The 8634-nt window shown below is 30.3% G+C and overlaps 1 long non-coding RNA gene across 1 annotated transcript; it reads left to right on the forward strand.

Moving 5' to 3' along the window:
- Positions 1-6489: 6489 nt before the first annotated feature.
- LOC140438155 (uncharacterized) lies at positions 6490-8143 on the forward strand. The gene is made up of 2 exons (XR_011950448.1): positions 6490-6875; positions 7373-8143. It is a non-coding gene; the product is annotated as an uncharacterized lncRNA (long non-coding RNA).
- The last annotated feature ends 491 nt before the right edge of the window (positions 8144-8634 follow it).

Below are 8634 nucleotides of genomic sequence, written 5' to 3' on the forward strand. Positions count from 1 at the left end.
AATCTACTGAATACCGCACTTAAGCTTACCACAAAAGTCCTAACCAACAAAATCAATAAACTATCAATTTTATCAGATGAACAACAAGGATTCAGATCCAGAAGATCCTGCGTAGACGCCGTATTTGTACTAAGACAAATCACAGAAAAGACCTTTAAGTACAATAAATCAGCATATCTATGTTTTATAGTTCTGACAAAAGCTTTCGATCGCATTCAAGTCGAAGACGTCTTACACCTACTGTATAAAAGAATCATACCAATCAATATCATACAAACCATTGAAAACATCTACTTCCATAATCGAATACAAGTAAAGATAAATGCAAAACTAACACAGTGTATACCAGTACAAAGCGGGGTCAGACAGAATGACTCGTTAAGCCCACTTCTTTTTAATATAATAATAGACGAAATAATACAAGCTCTACGTAAAGATCATGGTTACAGAATGGGGAACAAAGAAATCCATATATTACGTTATGCAGACGACGCCGCATTAATCGCCGAGACAGAAGACAAGCTCCAAAGATTAACACACGTCTTTAATACAACAGGCAAGAAATACAATATGATAATATTAGCAGAAAAAACCAAATTTATGACAACATCTAAATACCCACTACGATGTAAAATCAAAATTGATGGGAAAATAATAAAGCACGAAACAAGGTTTAGATATCTGGGAATCGTGAGAAAGTTTCGGGGTCTCTTAATGACACAATCTGGAAGAACAAACACCTAACACAAGACACAAAAACAAGAATATATAAAGCAGCAATTAGACCTATATTACCATACACGGCAGAGACAAGACCTGGCATATCTAAAACGAGACGACTACTAGAAGCAACAGAGATGAAAATACTTCGACGAATATCAGGGAAACGTCTGTTCCATACGGAGAGAAGCGAAAACATAAGAAGAAGATGCAATATAAAAGACATACATGGATGGGTGAGAAAACGTAAACAGGAGAACAAACAAATTAGTAGAATGGCAGAGGATAGGATTGTACGAATAGCATGAGATAAGTCACCAAATGGTCGAAGAAGTATTGGCAGACCAAGAAAAAGATGTTGCGATAATTTAATCAATTTGGAGGCTAATATTGAAAAAGGAACAGGCTTTAAAGCTTACACACAAGAAGGCAGAAGGAAGAAGAATATCATTAAAAAATAAACATAAAAGAAATTATTTAAAATTTACGTAAACACTAATATATTTTAAACAATTATGTTGTAAACTTGAGAACAACATTTTAAAAATTTACCTATGCAAAAATAGAATTTGTTAGTCGAGAATCCAGAAACAGAAATTAAAGTTCTTTTTCTTCTTTTGATTTTTTTATAGGCCTAAATGTCGATTCATCTTTTGTATTATTTCTCGATTTCAAAGATTGTTTGACCATCTTTTTCTTAGTCTGTCGGAGTCATTGGGTGATTTGTAACGAATATATTTTGCCTACCTCAGGGAAGGAATATAGGGTAGAAAATTGGGGACAGAAACTATGGAGGCGAAGCTAAGGCAAGCAAAATAAACGCTACTTATGCGAACGGCACTCAGGGGGTTGTTGGAGAGCTGGGGTCGTGGATAAGTTGAAATAAATGGGTCGGATTGGGGTATCTACACAATGAATGAAATAAAGGGGTTAATTACATAAATCTCCTGGACAAAATGAAACAAGATATGGCAGACAAGGTTACCTCTAACTATTTTAATTTGGACGCCGCTTCGAAGAAATCTTCCTGCTGGAAAAAGAAAGAAAATTTCTTCTTCCCTAAAATCAAAAATACATACAAGGGTTAGGAGATTTTCTAAAATAAAATAAACAAAATGGTTGGAGCAATAAATTAAACATTTATTTGTGTCTCTAACAAACAGTTACAAAAATATAAATTGCACCAAAAATATACTATATAAATAGTTGCCAAATACAGAATAAAAAAACTTACATGTGTCTGTTTACAAACTCCGTTTACAAAGGGGTTGGAGATACTACAAAAACTTACAAATGTTACCGCACAGAGATTAACCTTTTTTTTTAAATAAACAAAACAAATTAATATCGAAACAAATAAAGCTAGCTGTCATATGTTAACATTAAATTAAAAAAAAAACAATTAAAATGACAGCTAAGTTAAACCATAAAATTTACAATTTATTAAATATTACAAATCCTTTAAAATTTTAATGAAAGCAATTATTAATAATTATCAAAAAAAAAAGAGTCTGTCTTTACTTTAAAATTTAAAATGTTAATTGTTACCTTAATTTCACTTGTTTCACTTAACTTCAAAAAAAACTTGCTACTTTCTCTGGGATTGGAGCTGCAAAGGACAAAACTCTCAACTCGAACAAAAGGAAACCATTTTCATACTTAGGCAGGAACGATTGAAACAGGAACTTGGTGTAGGAAATCAAGCTATCGACGGGGACATTCTATATAATACTTATTTTACAAAATTTCGTCAGTGCCTGTGCACAAATCTTATAGTGATTACTCTGTTTTAAACTGCCATATTGCAAAGAGTATTATCACCTTAACCGGTCTTAAAACATAACACAAAGAAATTGAATCGACTCGCGATTCCTAATTACTCAAACATCTTTTCTGTCTCAGATCTATCGCTTGACTCTTCGATGCCTTACATTTTATAAATTTCAACGCAAAATAAATTCCCCTCGCGCCTCAAAGCTAGTTTTTGTGGTCTCTGAACCTAAACAAACAACCTACCCTTTCTTGACCTCATTCTTAGCAACGAACCTACCAAAAAAACATATTCCCAGTTTATTACGTATTAGAAAAATTGTATTACCTGACTTGCAATATTATATTAGGGGACTCGAATGTAAATAAATCGTTTTCTACGAAAAAAACCACTCTTTTAAATTCGTCGAAATAACACATAACGCGTATTATATTGATTTTAGTTTAAACCGGAATAATCTTCTACCTGAGAATGTAAGAGAGACAAACACATCTATATTTTGAAACAACTGAATACAAAACTTAAAACAGAATTTTTACTATTATATGGATATTAAATATTAACAAATTTAAAACGCTACAGATTTACCTCCCATTCATATTTCAGAGTCATTGCTATTTTACTATTCTGTTCTCTATCATTCTATTTATGTGTTGGTTCCTTATTCACTCTTCTTATTCTTCCTATTCGTTAATTTTCGTTGAAAATAAAATAAATAAATAAATAAATATCTTTTTTGCTTCATCTGTTTATTCCTTCGATTTTTCACATGTGCCTTATACCTTCTCATAAGTCCAATTTCATAATAATTTTAAAATTAAATTGTACCTACCTAAATTGTATTTATCAGCTACAGATTATAGAAAAATTAGTACTAGTAATCGCATCGATAGTAAATTTTGATATTTTATTAAGTGTTGCTTAAGGAAAAAAAATGTATTTTTTGCTCTCCTGTACAAATAGCGCCGTTCGGACTTCAACAATGTAAGGAGAAGGAATTGAGAAATTAATCTACTGTTACATCGTATCTTAACAAAAAGCTCTGTTAAGGCCTGTTTTGCAAAAAAATCCAACGAATGCATAATTTAATTGTTTTTATTACCCAAGCGGAAGCATCTGTATCTCTTCCAATTGTACAAAGAAGAATGGCTGAAAATCGTGAAAAATTTATGGTCCCATATATATTTCACCGTCCGTTTAGCTGGTGCTGCATCCTTAAACTTATTTCCATAACGGCTGATTTTGCAATTAGGACAGTGGGTAGGCACAAAAAAATTTTAATATTTTATCCTTACGGAAAGGAAAAATCAGTTGGTATATATATATATATATATATATATATATATATATATATATATATATATATATATTCAGGAACACTCGAATTTTCGGTCAAAGTGGAGAAAAAAAAAGACAAAGAAGGTGGCTACTTCATCTATTTATTGAAGACGTTTCGCTTTCTAATCAGAAAGCATCATCAGTTCATCTAAAAAGAACAATATGAAAAACCAAACATCCATAGAAAAGTTATTATAAGTGTGTTACCTCAAAGAGATATGTAGCAGTCAATGATATTAAATATGTAAAGAAGCATACGACAATGGACATTATAAGATTACGTTGTATAGACAATTAATTGGAACTAAATACAGTTTACAAATTAACTCAAACTTAGCACAGCAAAAGACCATGTGGTAATTGTACATGTATTCGGACCGTGCAAGTTCGGAAGAGCGACACCTGGTGTCGTAAATCAGCAAAATTTACTGCGCTTTCATGTTAGATCGAGGTTACCGGATAAATGTCAAGGACGTAGCCACAAAAAAGAATAAGAAGAAAAAGTAAGATTGACGTTATGTAGGTATGTTATTAAACGGTAAACGTTGTATGTAGTGTAAATACAAATAAATATATTATTAAATTACAGCATTACTGTTAATATGGATGCAACAATAAAAACTGGATTTGAGAAAGTAAATCACCAAATAACTTTTCAACCAAGCACTGAGTCAAAGAAAAAAGCTTTAGTAGTGGCAAATCATGTTAAGAATGTGGAAGAATTTAGAAAAAATGGACAAAGCTATGTAATACAAGCAAGTGTTATTAGACAAACAAATCTGAGCCATATGATTTTTGGGTTAAAGTGAACTCTGAGTGAGTGTTATGAAACTAAAATTTACACTTAAAAGTGAACTTTTATTTATTATTTATTTCAAACTGACTTTAAAATCGGGCGGAAGAATAATGCATAATTTAGGTTATGTTACTTATGCTTTTTGTAGTGATTTGTGCTTTGAAGTTGGAAACGAATAAAACTTAAATTGACAATTTTTTGTTGTATTTTTACAATTTATAACACATCATTTACTAAATCCCATTTTCTTCAGTGACAGAAGGTGTAAATAAACAAACGAATATGAAATATGACAATTTGACAATTAACAATATGAATTTATGAAATCTATGAAATGTGCAGTAAAAAATGCAAGATTTCTCCGCTACTCGCGCACGATCGTTTCTCGTATCACATCCAAGTACTTGCACGTCGCCAATATAAAAAATATGTAAAAAACTTAAGTAAAAAACATTAATTTGCAGGGAACTAAAAAGATCATAAGATGCACTTCCAACAATAGATTATTAGTTAAATTTAATTTTACATTTGGGTAACATTATTAAATTGATTAAGATTGAATTATAGTGATATTTAAAAATATAATGAGGTTACTACTCTTAAGCTTCTTAGTTGCTGCCGGTTAAATGGAAGTAACAAGTAGAAACCACAAACCACGCCAACCAACGAGAAAAGACAGTGGCCTTGAGGTCAAAATATGACAGAACAGCAAGGCGTATTTAAATAGTCTACGTTGTGGCTAAATAGCCAGCCAACAGGTGAAGATTGATTTAACTTCCAACAGTCCAAGGTTCATAACATTAGGAAATGAGACTAATAAAGATTCTATAAATCAATTTTAATTATAAAATTTTATTAAACTATTTGATCAGAAACAATTATTTCACATATGTAAATGTAATATTGACAAAATAATCAATAAATGTAAGTTGAATGAATCTAAGTTAAATAAAGTAAGAAAATATTTTATTTTATTTTTATTTGAAATTATTTAATATGAAAATATGATAGAACATACACCTTAGGGGACAATTTTAAAGTAAACAACATATTAAGCTTAATTATGCAATATTAATGCATAATAAATTTGGCTCAAGTTATTAATGTCCGTTCTTTTACTAATGTCCATTCTCTAATATTTTAAAAAAGGTTTTATCATTACAAAAATTGAAATGTTTATTTCTGCATCAAATATTATATTTTCGCACTAAGTTTATAAATATTAAACATCATACTGATCATACTCTCCGATTTTATTAAACCTTCTAATATTAGTATCCATGTCTTCTAGACTAAACAACAATATTTAGGTTATATTTTTGATTTCGCGATAACTTACAACATAATAACGAACTACAATAACGTTTTATTCAGTACTTTATTTGGCAAATAAATATTTTGATGTACCTTCAAGATTTAGATTATAACTTAACTTATGATCAACTAATGTATATTATTAACACGGTAGCTGATCAAGGAATTCCGTTTAAACAGGCCGGTATACAAGTTAAAAGGGGTAATGCCTGGTGGGATAATGATTGTGCATCCTGGGTTAAGGAAAGGAAAAAAGCCATAGCAAATTTTAATAATGTTCCATCTATGGAAAATTATATATTAGCAAAAAAAACCATTGCATTAACTAAGAAAAAATTAAATAATAAAAAAAAAGAAAAGTTTAGGCTTTTTTGTGAAACTTTAAATAGGAACTCTAGCATGACTTATGTTTGGAACAAGATTAAGAAATTCAATAATAATAACTTCAAAATAGGAAGATTTAATCTTACTATTCCAGATAATCTTAAAATATCTATTTTAAATAAAATGTCAATCATAAATATAGATCCAAATTTTACTCTTTGTAACGAGTCCGTTACTTAAAGAACCATTTACCTTTTTGTCACTGGAATCCTTTAATTTAATTATAAATTAAATTCATTTTTGAAATATTCTTAAACCAAATATTTAAAACTCCAGTAAAATATAATTTTCGAAAGTTGGCATTAAATCCCGCCCTCTGTCTAAGACTCTGAAAGTACATCGTTTGTGACAGCGTAGCGTCAAATCGGCACTTGTTGCTGGGGTCTCGTGGAGTGAACATCGTTTGTTCAAGGCGGCTGTAGGTGCCATTTTCATGAATTGGGTTTAAGTTTATTTTTTATTTTTTTTTGTGGAAAAGCTGTTGTGTTGGAAGAACCCATTTGTTATTTAGTTTTTTTGGGAAAGTACTTTAATTTTGGACCACCTCAGCCGGTAAGTTTAAAGTTATAAATAAATTATGTGTAAAAACATGTCATATCATCCGCCATTGTTAGTGAAATTCAAATCTATTTTAATCCGCTCTCGATATATATTCTTAGCTATCTAGCTATCTATTCTATCTTATATATGTCCTATTTCACTTATTTCATTAATACCTAAATATATTACAAGTATTAGATTTTATCATTATCTCAAACTTTATTTCTTTCCAAAGATGAAAACCAACAATTATCTATTTCAATTCCATACCGTTAAACCGGCTAATATTTCCTTTTTTTTTCTATTCTATAATATATATAGACCATGCTTTCTGAAAACCTATCTATTTAATATATCCTATAAAACATTGTCATACCATCCCAAGGTTATTTTTTACAGAAAAACAATATAGTTTTTATTTTAATTTAAAGCAACCTGTTGACCTTCTTGGTTTTTCTTTACTTTCTTGTATGAACAAAGGACTTGGAGTAACACAACTGTTTTTTTAGCCTACTTACGGATTCCAGTGCAAGTCAGGGAAGAATAATTATTTTTTTTGTATGGAAAATTTATTAAGATAAGGGGAAGAAGAATTTTAAGTTTATGGTTTTTTTTTAAGAAGAATTTAATGGACTTGGTTTAAAGTACCTCCTTTTTTTATATGGAACCCAGGTTTGGAGTAAATTTACCCACCTGCAGCTAGTTCTTCACCAGAGGACCTTCCAGGGAAACCTACGGAAACTGGCCGGAAGAACTTAGTTTTATCTTTTTGTTTCTTATTTAAATATCTTTAATAACATTACGTCCTCTTCAAGGTTTTAACTTTTACATCATTAATAATAATTACATTCAATTTTCCTAAAACAATAGTACAATTTAATTAAATTATTTATTGTCTACCAAGGGATGAGATTTTGACTCTCCCTTGAATCTCTCTTCATCAGGTTATCGTGTGCACACTTATCCGGAGAGGTTCATTTAATTTCAAACTTAAACATTTATTAAACGAAAACTAAACTATTATATTAGTGAGTAGTATTTTATATTTATATTATCTTATATTTTTATTTTATATTATTTATACATAATTATTGAGTATAACCTCTGTCAAAATTTAACCTTAATAGGTACATTAGGGGGGAAATTGTTTATCATTATATTCTGGGATTTTACTGTAAATATAGATAAGTTAATTGTATATAAGAGGTGATGGGTCATATATAAGTATTTAAAATAGTCTGTACATAAAATTGGTATTTATTAAAGTTGGGTTAAAACAATTCAATATTTCAATCAGTACCTATCTTTCATATTTCAGCAATACAAGATATCTCGGAAGAAAACATTTAACTTCCTGGCGCCCAAACATTCAGTAGAGCAACTTTATCTTTCATTTGTTTATTTCTTGGTGGTTTTCTCGTCATTAGTTCTTATATCTTACGGTCTCTGTAGGGCATGCAAATTGGCCGAATCCTTCTTTGAGTGTCAAGTGGTCATTCTCCTGCATAGTCGCTAGCCAACACTTAATTCTGTTATATTTTAAAATTCATATTTTCTTCATAAAATTCATATTTATTTCTTTTACATAATTTATTTCTATCTAATCCCTTCCATCTTCCGTTATTACCCATAGTAGTTCGTTGGTGTATCAAGGTGCATTTTAGAGTTCACCCTTTTGCTACACTGGAGAGAGTCACCCAGACTTCCTCTAGCACAATTGTTGCTACATAAACATCTTTTTGTTACATTGGCGCCCAACGTGGGGCCTATT

This window comes from Diabrotica undecimpunctata, chromosome 4 (assembly GCF_040954645.1).
Source record: "Diabrotica undecimpunctata isolate CICGRU chromosome 4, icDiaUnde3, whole genome shotgun sequence".
NCBI lineage: Eukaryota > Metazoa > Arthropoda > Insecta > Coleoptera > Chrysomelidae > Diabrotica > Diabrotica undecimpunctata.